Raw genomic sequence first — 16,836 nt, 5'->3', positions numbered from 1 at the left:
CAAGGCGGCAGAGGCGTTTTAATTAATTGATGTGGAAGCCAGGCCAAGGGTCCGAGTTGACAAACAAACAGAGTGTCAAATGATGCTCGGTATAGACACGCGAAGCGCGGAAACCGGGACGAGGGGGAGGAGCAAGAGGTCGCAAGAAGCAGCGAAGGCGAGAAATCGTAAAAAGAAAAGATAACAGTTCTACGGAGAGGTGCGTGCGTCAGGCTCCGGCGTCCCCTTACAGCGGCGCCTTGCGATTCACACACAGCGTTTGGAGGACTTCACAAAGTATAGTCAAGAGGCTCCATTAGCCACGCATAGCTCGTGCTGCGGAGGTGTCCCAAGGTTGGACACAGAGGCTTGAGGAGACGGAGACAAAAGAGGATGGAGTGAAAGAGGATGGAGGCGAAAGCTCTGGACGAGCGGTATATAATAGTGAAAGAGACATAATGATAACGGTTGAATACGGAATCTCAAGGTTCCTTGGAAACAGATCGATTCCACAGCCAACGGAGGCTATGAGATAAACACTATAGTGTGTGTGTGTGTGTGTGTGTGTGTGTGTGTGTGTGTGTGTGTGTGTGTGTGTGTGTGTGTGTGTGTGTGTGTGTGTGTGTGTGTGTGTGTGTGTGTGCGTGTGCGCGTGTGTCCTGTCTTTTCATATTACATTTCAGTATTGGAAATGTCATTTGTCACTGTCACTTGTGCACAAATGTGTGTGGAAGGGAAGAAAGGAACGCGATTGAGGGATGGTTCAATATTGTGGGATCGTTGTTGTTTTTATAAACTTGTAAATGTCAGGTTAATAAAAATAAATAAACGTATATAAGTATGAAGACCCAAACTTCAATGTTGTATAGAATGGCATTTGTTGGCCATTTTTCTCATTCATTTATTTCTGTTGTGACACATCATCTTAAGATGAGCTAATGGGAGGGTGGGCCGGCCGGCGGAAAGGATCACGGCAGAAAGATAGCATGAAATCCCATTTCACATCTATGTCTGTCTATTGCAGCAACAGGAAACTGTCATCTTTCTGTGGTAGTAAGTATAGCCTTGCCGAGCCATGAGGCCCATAGGGGCAGGAGCATATCTCCTGTTTCTCTAGCGTGAGGCAGCTTCATGTACAAGTATACACCCCCTGGACATGACGCTAGTATGTTGCAAACAGGGAGGCAATGGGTCCCATTTTAGAGTCTTTGGTATGACTCTGCCGGGGATCGAGCTCCGACCTGCCAGTCTCAGGGCGGACACTCTTAAAGGCGTAGTGAAATGGAAATGGTGGACATTTTATTTTTAAGTTTCAGACGGTTTCAAGTTGAAACACCGCTATGAAGTTTCTGAACCAATCAGAGCGTCGCATCCCTTCAGGCGATGGGACGGTAGCTAGGGACGGTAGCTATGCTATACGCAGCGCGTGTGTTTGTTTACAAGTCAGATAGACGGCCATGCTGTACCAGTTTACTGTTATGTGGCTTATTTCTATACCCTATAAAGTTTTCAGATACACATTTTAGCGTGATGATTAAGTTGAAACCGAGTAATACACTGTCTGGATGTTATCTTGAATGGGAATAAAAACGGAGGATTTCTGTAATCAGTAGCAGCTGTGCTGGACGGATGCGGAGATATGGGGAATTAAACGGGTGAGATTCATTTTTATTGGCTTTTATCGATGTGGTCCACGACACGTCATCACGCAGCACGTTTTCAGGAAGTAATAAAAAATATATTTGCATGGACTTTTGGCATCCATTGTTAGGTATGCCCAATGCCCATATGATGACCACGGATATGGTCTAAAAGTGTGAAACTACACCTTTAACCACAAGGCCACTGAGCTGGTATCTTTCACTTATGTGAGGGTTGGCTCGATCTGGAAACTCTGGGAAGCTATAGTGGCTCTGTACATGAACCACATTCAATGCAATTAAACATTTGTATAGTGCTGAATCACAACAAGTTGTTTCAAGACCCTGTACGTACAATAGCAACCATCTGGTGAAAATGGCCATGGGCATCACATTGTAACACATTGTGAGCTTGTAGATCTATTTTTGCCAATTTGATTTAGTTTATATATATATACGGAGAAAAAGGCTCGGAACCAATTGCCAACTGCCGTGTATACGTGCTGATCATGTCCATCATTACCTAGAAAGAGATAAATAGAATACCATGGATCCGCCACAGGACACAATACACAACCAAAATAATGTAATGCTAGTCTACAGCACATACATAAAAAAGCCAAATCCACTGTGTGACATCCAAATGTATATCCTATACAGCTTGGACTGCTTAAGAAGGTCTGAAAGCAATGCCTCCTTGAATATATCGCCATCCTGAAATGATTTGTTGCATTTGGTGAGAACCTGGCACACTGTATACGATACCATACCAAGAGGCTTTGTGGAAACAGACTGCTGTGTTGCGAGTATACTCATTTCAGTTTCTTTACCTTCATTTTTCTCAGATCACTGTCGGCTGGAAAAGTCATGTCAGATAATTTGTGGTTTCTCTGAAAATGTAGATCCAATTTATGTTCCCTTTCGTCACCGCTGTGTAGATACAAATGAGACAAATACTTTAGGCTATCTTCCATTTCATATGAAATGGAACATAATTGTAACTTATTGGTTAGTGGAATAGTAAGAGAGTGGCGACGCGCTTTGATCTCACCGCAAAGCGGGTGCCTATGGGCTAGAATAGAATGAGCATTCCATTGTTACAATGGAATTCAACGATAGTGTCGCCACTCGGATACTGTTGTCTGGTCTTTTTGATATTACAGGGCCATTCCTATTCATGCTGTGCCACTCTGCTGATATGATGTGTTGGGGTTCACACTTCCGCAAACCTGACCATGATTGTTTTGTAACTGTTTTCAAATATTGCTCTGCGGTCGACTTAAAGATCAACTGGTCGATCTTAAAGATATGGTTGCCCATCATCCCTTCCCTAGAGGTCGTGCTGCTCATCACACCAACACATGGAACAAAACAACCAACATTGCCATCCCAACAAAGGAAAAGGATCATTATTATTTAATGAATATTCCCTAAACTGCCAGGGAATATGAACATTCTTCAGGGAAGTGTTCATTTGTAATTAATATTTCAAAATGTAAACGGCGTACAAAACAGAGGTTCAAAACACACAGGGTCATATGCCATAATCCAATAATCCAATAAATGACCCAAGACTAATAATAATACTTTGTCATCCTTGGATGAGATTTTGTCCATGATTCCATGCTGTATTGATGTGGTACCATGGGAGAGATAACAGGCAAACATTGATCAAAATAACAATTCTTCTACATTCAATAATTGTGTAGACTAGAAATTAAGTAATGCAGATTTTTCTCAATTTAACTCTCTAGAGCGTAAAATTCATTATACACTCTTTAAAGGACACTTTTCAACTTATCTTCATATACTTGGTCCTCCTAACTAATGTCGATGATAAAATACCACAATTCTTTCCCTTCAATTATTGCTTGTTTGGTGTTTAGAACATTATATTATATGCCTGATTTCAATTTTAAATAAACATTTTGTAGACTTTTGATCTGCCTCTGTGTCGAGTTATTGTTTTATGGTCCTGGAGCCAAGTTCCTAAGGACCGTAACAAATAATCATGATCATTAATTAGGACTAATTCTGACCCTGTCAGTCAAAAGGAACATCGCAGGTGCAGCATGGTGACTGGGTATATCATGTAAAAGATGTTTTAGCAAATTCAACATAAACAAGGTGGAACCTGGGCGGAACAAGGCAGAAAGAGCTGGTTAGTCAGTCAGGGACCAATCAGAAGGCTGACAAAGGGTGAATTATATGAAGATACTTTGAAAAGTAGTGAAGTGGTCCTTTAAACATCTATAAGGGTCCAGAGTGCCACTGGTTTTAAACCACTGAACCAGAAGGGCCAACGGAGCCACCAAATATATCTGCCAATATAAAAATGATATACTAGTAAAACTAAGGTTATTATTTGAAATGTTTTTGTTTCAGTCTGATGAAATGTCATTGGATCAATGAAATGTTAAAGATGGAGTGCCATATTTTTTATTTTTACTATTTCTGTTTTGTATGTGTCTAGTGTATAAAATTCAAATAAGTATATGTCTTCATGTGTATTTTTTGTTTCTTCCTGAAAGCTGCAAGCCTTTGAGTCAAAAGGCCCAATCGAAATACACCACTTTAGTGTCATCATAACCCTAAGCCTGTAACCCCTCCCCTAACCACTCCCCCATTATCATACAACAACAGCTGTGGGTGAGGCTTTAAGTTCAGGTGGGTGGTAAGGTGACAACCAGGTATACTGGTGGGTGTGGCCACATAAAAACATCTTAACACTTTCTGTACACAATCTGCCTATAGTATAATCATACCTGATGATCATATTTTAGGGGCGTGGGGAAATCACGGCACTCCTAAAGATCATCCCCCATGCAGGGATCATGAATTCTCTCAGTACATCCAGCCGGTCGTTTTCAACATATTATCACTGTCTGTCGGATGGACACCTTGTGTGTCCAAAACTGTTGAAAATGCTTGTAGATCAGCTATTTTGAAATGTTCTAGCTTGCTTCTGAAGCAAATGGCCAAACTCTCTCTCTCTCTCTCTCTCTCTCTCTCTCTCTGTCTTTCCATTGAGCAGACGACTGACATTGTAGCCGCTGCTGTAGGTGCATGGAACCAAGAATGCAAGGCTGTTGGTGTGTGTATGTGTGCGCTCGTGCGCTCGTGCGTGCGTGCATGCGTGCATGCGCGCACGCACCCGTGCATCTCCTCTCTATCTCATTGACCGGGCCTAATTATCCATGTAATGATCTGACCCCAGGGGAGGGGGTGCTTTGTCTCACACATACACGCACACACACGCGCACACGCACGCGCACACGCACACACTCAATGTGGCCTTTCTGGTTCCCACAGAGGAGCTGTATGGAGACCAGGGCCAATCTAGTCTCCTGCTGACAGAATGCTGTGGAGGAAAAGTGACAGCAGGACAGCAGAACACTGAGGCTTGGCAGGTAACACATTTCACTGTGACTAATTAGAGAGCCTGAGCAACTCCATGAAGCTGCTTTATACATGGAGGGGAGGGGAGAGGAGAGGAGGACAGATACAGAGGAGAGGTTGAGAGAAGGAGAGATGGAGAGGAGAGGAGAGGAGAGGAGAGGAGAGGAGAGGAGAGGAGAGGAGAGGAGAGGAGAGAGGCGGAGAGGAGAGAGGCGGAGAGGAGAGAGGCGGAGAGAAGGAGAGATAGAGAGGAGAGGAGAGGAGAGGAGAGGAGAGGAGAGGAGGAGAGATACAGAGGAGAGGAGAGGAGACATACAGTATAGACTCAGGATCGAATGCAACATGTTTCTACAGTGTCTTCTATTGAGTCCAGAGGAATGCGATTGGCTGCTGGCCTCACACTGTCACAAAACCTACAGTAGAGTTAGAGTAAACAAACACGCACGCACGAGCGCACACACACACACACACACACACACACACACACACACACACACACACACACACACACACACACACACACACACACACACACACACACACAGATATCCATCAGTAGGTCTTTGTGAGCGAAGGCCTTTGAACAGTGAGGCGGGTCAGACCAATTATATGGGATCGATAGCAGCTACGCGCCGTGCATGCACGCGCATACACCACTACCACAGCCATATGCACACGCACACACACACACACACACACACACACACACACAGTACATACACAGAAGGGACGAGGGGTTTGAACTAAGGCAGACAAAGAGAAGAACAGAGAAGGCAGTCGTGCGTGCGCTGTGATTTTGTATTTAGATAATTAATTTCTTGTATATGCTTGTGCCTAATCATTGATACAAACAAACAAATATTCACTGTATCCTCAACACCCAAAATAAACAGATTGATTCAGCTCTTGACACAATAACAGTTAGTTTTGTGTTGCAAACATGTGCATGTGTGTGTGGCTGTGTGCACATGCACAGACATGCAGTCTGCACAGTCTGTAAAGGATTTTTTTTTTTTTTTGATGATGGGTTCTCAGATTGGACGTGCGTGCGTGCGCGGTTGTGTCTCTGCAGACCACACAGTTTATTGACAGAGGCTGCTGCTCTCGATAAGAAGAGGCATACAATCAATCAAGCTGATTGAAAGCCAACAGGCAGGAAAGAGAAAAGGGAAAAGATTCTACAAATGTCTTCTAAATCATGACAGTTTTCTGAAAAACCTTATGTTTCTATGTCAGTGGTTCTCAAACTATTTCATGTCAAGGACCCCCAAAATGATATGTATTTGGCCGCCGACCCCCATCTGAAAATATGTTGTTCCAGCGACCCCCCCCCCCCCCCCCGACAGAAGCAAAGATTTGCGTTAAAATGTTCGTTGTGAAAGCATTATATTCAAAGATTTGCGCACATACATACATACATACATAGTTTCATACTGTACAGTATGTATGTATGTATACAGTACAGTACAGTACAGTACAGTACAGTACAGTACAGTACAGTACAGTACAGTACAGTACAGTACAGTACAGTACAGTACAGTACAGTACAGTACATAGCTGTGTATGGGGTGGAGGCACCGCTCAAAAACGGAATCGGAAAGAAGGCAATATAGAAAATAGCGTTGATTTGGTTTAATTTCCCATCTCATTTGGATAATGATGTACGGTATGTTGTGTTCTGTGTAGTACTGTAGATGCATGAAGATTCCTTTCTCTTCTCCTCTCAGAATAGAGGTGTGAAGTTCCCTTTATACATAATTATCTTTCTGATTCACTAATCATTTTTCATTTTGCAGTCGGCAATTGGATGCCCTCCAAGTAAAATTAAAAATTAAAAAAATAATATGGTACATTATATAATTAGCTTGTTGCTGTCTGTAAAAAGAGACTTAAATGCAGTGATGCAGTCTGTCTATATTTCCACCTCACCTTTAAAACAGTGCATATAGGCCCAGGCCGTAGCGTAACGGTCTGGGCACCGGACTGGTAATCCAGTCGCAGTGTGCCGCGGGTTCGACTCCCGGACCCGACACGGCCTTTACTGCATGTCATCCCCCCATCTCTCTCCCGTTTCCTGTCAGCCTACTGTCTGTCCCTTCAAAAATCAATAAAAAAGGCGTAAGCCGCAAAAAAATATCTAAAAAAAAAAAAGAAAACAGTGCATATAAACTGCAGAAGTACCCTAGTGGGAGGTAGTGTTGTTTTTGTCAACTAAGACGAAAAATGCTCGTCGAATACCTTTTTTCACTGACAAAAACTAATGGAAACTAAATGAAAACTAAGCTACGATGACTAAAACTAAGACTAAATATACTGACAATTTCCTCGACAAATACAAACTAGACTAGTGTTATAGGCTTAAAATTCAAAATATTTCTAGAATTTTCCTCCCCAAAAAAGCTTTGCTATTCATCGTACAACTTGCGTAGTACGTAGGGATCAATTAAGTGTTTAGTGGAAGTTTCACTTTTTAATCAATGCCACTCAAGCGTTGAAACTCACTGGACAACATCGAATTCCAGTCCAAATGACTGAAAACACTCTCTTTGAGCAGTGTGTTGCTGCATGCCATCTTCTGTGAGGATGAGGATGTGACTATTGCCCATGCAAAATAAAATAAAATAAAATAAATTATAAAATAAAAAATATAATTCTGAGTTATTTGTCAACGCGTGGCCTGGGGACTGTGTGGCATTTTATGGAGGGTCCTGCGGTCACCGCATGATGTGAATAACGATGAACAAGATGACAGCTCCAACGGGGAGCAGATGGAATTGAATTTCTGCCCAATTTCCCTCGTTTTAGCCAAGAGGAGGGTGAGGTCAACGGTGTTCCACAATGTCAGAGGCTGAAAGAAAAAAATAATAGATGTTGAAAGAGAGGGAAGACCGAGATAAGAACTTTTAGTTCCTTTCTAAGATAGCTTTAAAGTGCATTGCAGCCGGGGATGCATCTTCTGCCGTGTGTGCGTGTGTGTGTGCGTGCGTGCGAGTGAGTGTGCACGCATGCGTATAAATCCCAAAAAGCCCACTTTAAAAACCTGCGGTGCATTAATGAGGAAAGCCATTCCATGGACGGACAAAGGAGGTGAAATGGCAAAAAGAAACAATGTGTAATGAATCATAAACAATCTGCAGCGTATAACTGCAATTTCACAGCTAATTCCTAGATTTCACGTGTGGATGCCCCTGTCACCTCCCTCCATTTAACACTGTGAATAGACACACACACTCTAAGATTACCACAACCAGGAGGGACACAGTGTGCACGCACGCACGCATGCACGCAGACACGTGTGTGCCAGGCTTATTGGCGCTACAGGTGTCAGAAGGTTTTGTTATAGGCAAGAACTAAAGACTGTTAGTTTATTAATCGAATCACTTCAGTAGCTAATTGAGTCAGCCTTGTTGTGTTGTTTATGGAACAGATGGACAGATTGTTTTTTGAAGTTGATAGTGTGTGTGTGACTGTGTGTGTGTGTACCGTTGTAATCCACGTAACTCGAGAACCGTTCAAATTCGACTCATGCATTCCACACCCCCACAGGGAGTGCCCGCGGTGTCGAGTCGGTCGGACCCACAGTTGTCCAGAACCGCCCCAGAAAGGCCTCTATACCCAGGCTCTGGACAGGGCCACTGCCCAGGGTCCATATGGAGCTGGCCTGTTCTGACATCATTCTGACGTCTGCATAGACTCCATATTTGGGCATGCCTGACAAAGAACGCCATATGTGGGCATAAAAGGGACACACAAAAAAAAAAAAGAAAGAAAGAGAAAAAAAAAAAAAAAAAAAGAATATAGCTGCAAAGCAGTAAAAAACAAATCATAATCATAATATTGATCATAAAAGGGACACAGATATAATATCTGGGTAGGGCATGCATTTCCAACTTGCATCGTTCCAATGCTCCAACGGGCACTGCTCTATAGTAAAGACTAAATTGGGGGAAATTAGGGGGAAACGTTGACATCTGAAAGTGGTGGAGGAAAGGTCACCAAAATGGTTACGGTTCCTCTCCAAGGAGCATGAATGCAATCTGCTCATTCGATTTCATGAAACACCTGTATCTTTGGAAACTTTGGCCTGATAGCACTACTAGAGGAAAGGCCATATATAGGGTCACCAAAATCACTCTGACAATCGTTTCATGGCCAGTAGTTCTCGAGATATTCTTTTTGGGATCCAAGTGGTGAATGAACAGATTAGTCTGGCTTGCACAGACATACTGATGGACCGTCCTTGTTAGAGACACAAAAATGTCTTGATGGCTTTTTTCCATAGTGGTCCCATGTATTCATTTCAATTCATAATCAAGACATAGTAAGTAATCATCATCATATGGCTCAAGTCATCTACTGTAGGTCCTGTTGTGAAATTGCAGACGGGTAATTTTTTAGGCGTTGCTCGCACATAAACGACTCCCTGTCTTCTCAGTGTCTCCTCGTTTCCAATGGGAGTCGCGTGGTTTTGACGAGACAAGCTTGCTCCGTGGCCGTCTTCCAGTGTTTTCGTCGACTAAAACTAAGACGAAAAATGTCGACTACCTTTTTTCACTGACGAAAACTAAACGGAAACTAAATGAAAACTAAACTATGATGATTAAAACTAAGACTAAATATATATATATATATATATTTTTTATATAAATTCGTCAACAAATAAAAACTAGACAAAAATGTCAGGAAGGGACTAGTGGACAAGAGATCCAGTACAAGTCATTTTACACTTGGTTGCATGCTGAAAATAGACGATCTACAAGCTCGACTAAAATCTTATGACATTTAGTTGACTAAAACTAGACTAACACTAAAACATTCCAGGTGACTAAAATGTGACTAAAACTAAATGAAAACTATTCAAGAGACTAGTCTGTGACTAAAACTAAAATCAAAATTTGCTGCCAAAAACAACACTGCCTATGTGGTTTGTAACTGTCAGTGTCACTTCCCTGTTAGTATAGGACTATACCATTTATTTTTCCTTTATGCTACCACAATATTTTGCATATATGGTGGTTATATGACATTTATTATGTACATCTTTTTGGTATGTACCGTATGGGTGTGTCACATATATTATGTTATCTGATTTACTGTATACCCTGAAATCTTGAACAAACAAAGACCGAGAAGACAGCTGTCTTTTATATGTGACTGAGCTGAGGCCTTATGGTGCTTTCTCAGTTGTTTTCAAACTGTGGGGCTGTGACCCATAAGCGGGTCATATAGCAGGAAACCACATACCCGTACAAACATAATGTATGTGCCCGCACGCACGCACGCACGCACGCATGCACGCACGCACGCATGCACGCCTGGCAATGTCTAACCAGAACTTACTGTATATTCGTCTCCATGTCTCCTCTCTTGTCCTTCTATTCTATAGCAAAATAGGGATTTATTCCTGGATTCCTGTGCTTTGATAAACCTGCACTTTAAACACAGTTGCCACTACACTGACGACTTTTCATTTACTTACTTTGGCTTGAGGACCCTAAAACAGCCCCTACACACCTCAAAACAGGGAAAACAACATCAGTTCCATTTATAATCTTGTTTTCTTGGCCCCGGTGTGTGTTTCCGGTGTTATTTCGGTCTATCTGTTGTTTGTCAGACACACAGTAGCCTATAGCTGGTCGTTGCTGCCGTGGAGAAGAGAGGCAGATCAGAGCTGATGTGAAGTGAAAAGGGATGAAGGGAATCCAATCGATCTCAAACCCACGTCCTAATCATGTTGACATCTTGGGATGGCGTGGGGAACGTTCAGGCACCGCGCCAGGCCAGATTGGGGCCACTTTTCAAGAGAGCCGTGTTGTGGTGTTTTGTGAAGGCAGGTTTAGGATTTGAGACAACTCGCGCTTCGTATTGAAGGAGCCAAGTTGTTCTTCAATAATTGTTAGTATAGCCGCCCTATAGGTTGTGTTGAAAAGTCTTGACACCTCATCACAAACTTGAATGCAATTTAGTTTGAAGTTATGCATGTGAAATAAATACCTAGGCTAGGCTGTAGTATGAGAAAGGCACATATTCAGTATATGAATAATAGTTTTGTGGTATGATGGTGTCCGGTGCTGCGAATATAGTTAATAGAAATACATTGACAAGCTCAAAACACATGGCGATATGAGCTTGTAAATCTAAAATGTTTTGGGGCGCGGAAACACTGTTGTGCAATTGAGCATAAATGATGGAAATTGTCACTCAAACCTTGAATATTACGATTACCTTATAATATAATATGGGATGTATTGTGCAGGGATTCAGTGTTTGTAGGAATATGGATGATGTCGTGTACATTTTCTTGAGCTGGCTCGGCTTTTGGTGCTTTAGAAAGACATAAACCGTACAGTTTTATCCTGTACATGTTTAATAGTCTATATCAAAAGAAATGCTGCAGGTTGAGGGATGTTTTAATCCCTGTGTTGATTTCGTCAACTAAAACTAAAAACTAAAATGTTCGTCGACTATACCTTTTTTCACTGAGGAAAACTAAATCGAAACGAAATGAAAACTCAGCTATGATGACTAAAACTAAGACTAAATATACTGGCAATTTTGTCAACAAATAAAAACTAGACTATGTTAGGAAGGTACTAAAATCGTATGATATTTAGACTAAAACTAGACTAACACTAAAACAATCCAGGTGACTAAAATTGAAACTAAATGGAAACTATTCAAGAGACTAAACTATTCAAACTCAAAATTTGCTGCCAAAAACAACACTGGTTTTAATGCAATGTGGGTCGGGGCCCATTTGTGGGTAGCGGACACATTGTTATTATGGGTCCCCTTAGTTTTTGTTTCCTACATTTATTTTATTTTATATTATCTCAAAATATTTTCAAAAAACATTCCCAAAAAAGCAAAACTATTCATGAATTAATAACAAAATCCAATGATTTTTATTTTTCAGTAACGTCCTGAATAATTAAAAGAATAGGCCTATTGCCTAATGTAAGAAATTCCATAAATTAGAACAGATATTTAATAATATTTAATAATAAGTGAAAATAGCAGATCTTCAAGTTCACAACGTGTCGCTCCGTGCCACCTTGTGAACTTGTAGATCTGCTATTTTCACTATAGTTTGGGCGAATATGTAATTTCAGTTTTGGGTCAAGTCCCGCCCGTGCTTGTGCCCCTCTTCGCACCCATTGGTTGCCGTTTCATGGTTGGACAAAAATCCTTTCTCTCCATCCACTATACCATTGAAATAAGGTGTTTTTCAGTTGCTTCGTATTGATATTCTGTGCATTCAATTCAAATTCAACATAAACAAGGCGGAACCAGGGCATTCTGGTTAGTCAGTCAGGGACTATAGCCTCGGAAACCCAGACGTTTTTATTTCCAGGGAGAAAAAAAAGTCAGGGACCAATTGTGAAAATAGAAGAGTTGGAACTACTTGAAATGTTTTATAGAAGTGTCTGAAAAGAAAATTACACAAATCAAGGACAGGTCTTGAGCACAGGCTAATATAGAACAAAGTGCTTTGGCACCACCCTGTGGCCAAAGTGTGAAATACACCAGTCGTGGGTGAAGGAGTTTCATTTTAATTGATCCTCATGCTCTTGGAAATCTTGTTTGAAATGACCAAGCCCAGTGCCTACCGATGATGTCACTGGTAGGCAGGCAAGTACACCGAAATGATGCCATCTTATAATAAGCATTAGTGAAGACCAATTATATGAAGATATCATGGTTGAAAATTGGTGGTGTGCTCCTGGAATTTGTTTGTGCTTTGTGCATTCAGAAAAACAGGTGCCGCTGGAAACGGCCCTTGGTTCAGGCAGTGGGTGCTCAGCTTTGGAAAATAACTTCACTCATAAACCAAGTAAATGAAAAAGCGGCACTCCAAATTAAAAGATGCAATTATACTGGCTCAGATGCAGTTTCTCAAAGCTGACGTGTTTCGGCAGTAGGCTATAACTTCTTTAGAGCAGAGTAAAGATTAAAGACTTTTTAGTCTGCTCTGAAGTTCTGAAGAAGGCTCTGCCGAAACCAGTGTTGTTTTTGTCGACTAAAACTACCTTTTTTCACTGACGAAAACTAAATGGAAGCTTAATGAAAACTAAGCTATGACGACTAAAACTAAGACTGAATATATTGACAATGACGTCAACAAATAAAATCTAGACTAAAATGTTAGGAAGGAACTATAGTGGACAAGAGATCCAGTATACAGGGTAAAAGACAAGTCATTTTACACTTGGTTGCATGTTGAAAATAGCAGATCACAACGTGTTGCGCTGACGCGTTGTGAGCTTGTAGATCTGCTATTTTCAGAAAGTGTAAAATCAGCCATTATGACGACATCAAGGCCCACCAAAACACATTTTAGTCGACTAAATCAACTGTATATTTAGTTGACTAAAATCTTATGACATTTAGTCGACTAAAACTAGACTAACACTAGTGAGCCAGTCTTGCATCTTTGGCTTTGTGCATTCACTAATGCAGAAATGACATCTTTGTTGCTGTATCATGGAGAAAAGAACCACATGACCAGGTCTTTATATATTTATATTTATATTGTATCATGGCGAAAAGAACCACATGACCAGGTCTTTATATATTTCAATTTCTGACTTTTTATTACAAGCGAATGTACAGTTGTTGTTTGCCACTGGTAGCTACAGAAAGGCTGGCAAAAAACCCCACAAATATCTCTACATGTGACCTGTTAAAAACTGTATACAAAAGGACCCCCAAAATGTACACCAATGTAACATATAATATACTGTATTTTGCATTTATATTCTGTATTTGAGTCTACATGGATTAACATTATATACCTGTCTGTCGTCAAGGGTTACGAGAAACGCCGTAACACTTTTTTGCAATGGACATTCCGATCCAAGGCTGTCTGTTTTAAGGAGGTCTGTCAAAGTCGCATAAATCGCAGTGCCTTGCAGGCTGTTGAGATGTGCGGGTGTTTGTCGTTGGTGGTCAGTGCATGTGTGTATATACGCTCAGAGATTAATGTAGACGACGTTTCCTTTCTTTATAAAGCTGTTGTGTACTGTAGGCTACTTTTTACATTCCCAGTGCTCTTGTTGGTTTGTCGGGATTACAGCGCATCCCTTTTTTCTTTTCTTTCATCATTAGAAAACTCTTCTACGAGTTCTCTAAATAAATATAAGACACAAAGTAAGATACAGCCTCTCAAAAGTAAAAAAAAAAAAAAAAAAATGATTTTGTTCCCAACACAGACATACAAAATGTTCTACACTGTCTGGCTCTGATTGTATAATGGCCTGGCACAAAGAAAGGAATTACTGTCTTGTGAACCAGGATTACACCAGATATAGATTTTAAAGTCACACCATGGTCCATAATAACACAACAGGACCAAACCACAAAACCTTTTAGGTCGACTGGTTCCCAAACAGTGGGCCGGGACCCATGTGTGTGTCGCAGACACATTTTTATGGGTCCATTTATTTTTGTTTGTTTTCTATACACTTTCTTTTTTTATTATTATTATTTCAAAACTCTTAAAAAAAACATTGCAGAAAAAGCTCAATTTTTCATGAATTAAAACCGAAATTCAACGATTCAGTAATTTGATGGAGAAATCAAAAACAAATTCCATACATTAGAAAACAAATATTTAAGAGGTAGTGAAAATAACCGATCTGCAAGCTCACAACGCGGTGCGAAGCGACGCCTTGCGAGCTTGTAGATCTGCTGTTTTTGCTAGTTCGGGTCCCCGGGGAAAACGAGTCATTTATTTTATTTCTTTATGGGTCTCGAGCAAAAAAGAAAAGAAAAAATAACTTTGGGAACCACATGTTTTAGGTGGTGGCGGAACGGATCTTGGTCTAGTGTGCCTCCGTTGTTGGGATAACACACAACTAAAGCAGTGCCAAGTGCAAACAGGGGACTCCATCTGCACCGTGCACCAAGTTGCACAATCGATACACCGACATATACTACGTACGATGTTGTGTTGAAGATAGCCGATCTATACGAGCCGATCTGTCACGATCATACGATCACCATCATACGACAAGGTTTTTTTTTTTTTTAATCAGGCGTGACATCTCAACACGGTCGGCAACATTTACATAAAAGACATGGAATTAAAATGGAGTATTATCGCTGCTGACACAGTCTGTGCATTCCATTTCTGTGCTTTATACATTCGTCTATCCTGAGTACATTTATTTATGTCTTGGAAGCAGTGGTGTAAATTAAAGTAACTAAGTACTCAAGTACAATTTTGAGGCATTTGTACTTTACTCAAGTGTGGTCCAATTTCTAATACTTTTTCTCATTTTGAATTCCTGACTTTTACTTGTAGTATTTCTAAATTGCAGTACTGATACTTTTACTTAAGTAATAACTTTGAGTTATTTTTCCACCACTGCTTGGAAGAATGGAGATACAAGTTAATTCACTAGTCAAAAGGTCAAAAGGTCAGCCACACACAGTCTGTAGTAGGCCTACTGTGTAGAGACCCTACCATACAATCACACTGTTGAGACATGTCTATTTGTATAATCTACTTATTTATATTACATAGTACATGTAATCTCTACAAGTTTCTCTCTCTCTCTCTCTCTGATGTTTTGTGTGTGTCAGATAAAGCCCAATTATTATAATAGAATAAATCTTAAAAAAAGAAATCATAAAAATAATAAATTACACAAAAAGGAGCTATCAAAAGCTATTCTCAAGTTTTCAATCTAAAAAACAATGAAAATAACACACGTTCACATTATTTTCCTCAACTTAAGATCCAGTGTCATTTGACCGCTGATACAGTGATAGACTGTCGTTCTCAGTTGTTCAACAAAAACAATAAGAGTTTTTTTTGTAGGTTAACGTGGTACAAGTGGTACATTTTTCATTTCGTCTTCCAGTATTGTACGTTGTGTGTCTGCTCGATCAAGGAAATTGCATCATGTATCCATCGAGTGCCTGAAACAATTGACTGCACTTTATCGTCGCCCCAACATCAAAGCATCTAGAATCGTACAATTCACCTTTAGCAAAGCTCCGCCCTCTAACACTTAGACACTCCCACTTTCCAGCCGGGCCCATTCACTCCAATGTAAATATCATGGATTTTACACATTAAATACTGGTTCATTTTTGTAACTAGACCTTCAAAATCTCTTCCAAATACGGCAGGCCTTGTTGACGGATATATTATGCCATATGTGCGTGAGCAGTGTGACATTTCTTTTTTTAAACAAATGTTTTATCATAGGAAAACTATTGGTGGAGAGGTTTGTCTAACCCATGTTATGCTTAGCTGTGATTGGACCATGGCAGTTTGGGGAGGGGCTTAGCTATAGGTCAATTGTCTATCATAAATACGAGAAAAAACTGTAGATTCTCAATAGAATTACGAATGGCGAAGGACTGCCTTTTGTTCAGATGCTGCTGTTAATTAATCGGTTTGTTTGTTTTTTGGTCAACGTGTAAACCTTGTCGCAGCACCGGCATTTCAGTGTGGCGGACGGTCGACGTCATGATTGTGTTACTGCATAACCGGTGTATATATATATATACAGTATATACATTCACGTCTCACCATACTCTCCATTCATTCATCCATCCATCCATCCATCTATTAATTTAGTGGTGTGTGCATATACTGTAGCCGGAGTCCCCCAGGGATCAACACTAGGCCCCCTTACCCCTTTCCCCCTCTAGCCTACTCTGAATATTTTCGCCGAATGAAGAGGGTTGATTAAGAGGGTTGTAAAGAGTGTTACCGTATATACCACTACCATGTGCTATAGCACATGGATGACAAAGGCACCTACAGTATAGACAAAGCAGGTGTACAATATATGACTAATCA

The sequence above is a fragment of the Protomyctophum parallelum genome (genome assembly GCF_964188405.1).
Source record: "Protomyctophum parallelum genome assembly, chromosome: 23".
In the NCBI taxonomy this organism is placed as follows: Eukaryota; Metazoa; Chordata; class Actinopteri; order Myctophiformes; family Myctophidae; genus Protomyctophum; species Protomyctophum parallelum.
The sequence above is the reverse complement of the archived record's forward strand: the minus strand, read 5'-3'. Positions refer to the sequence as shown.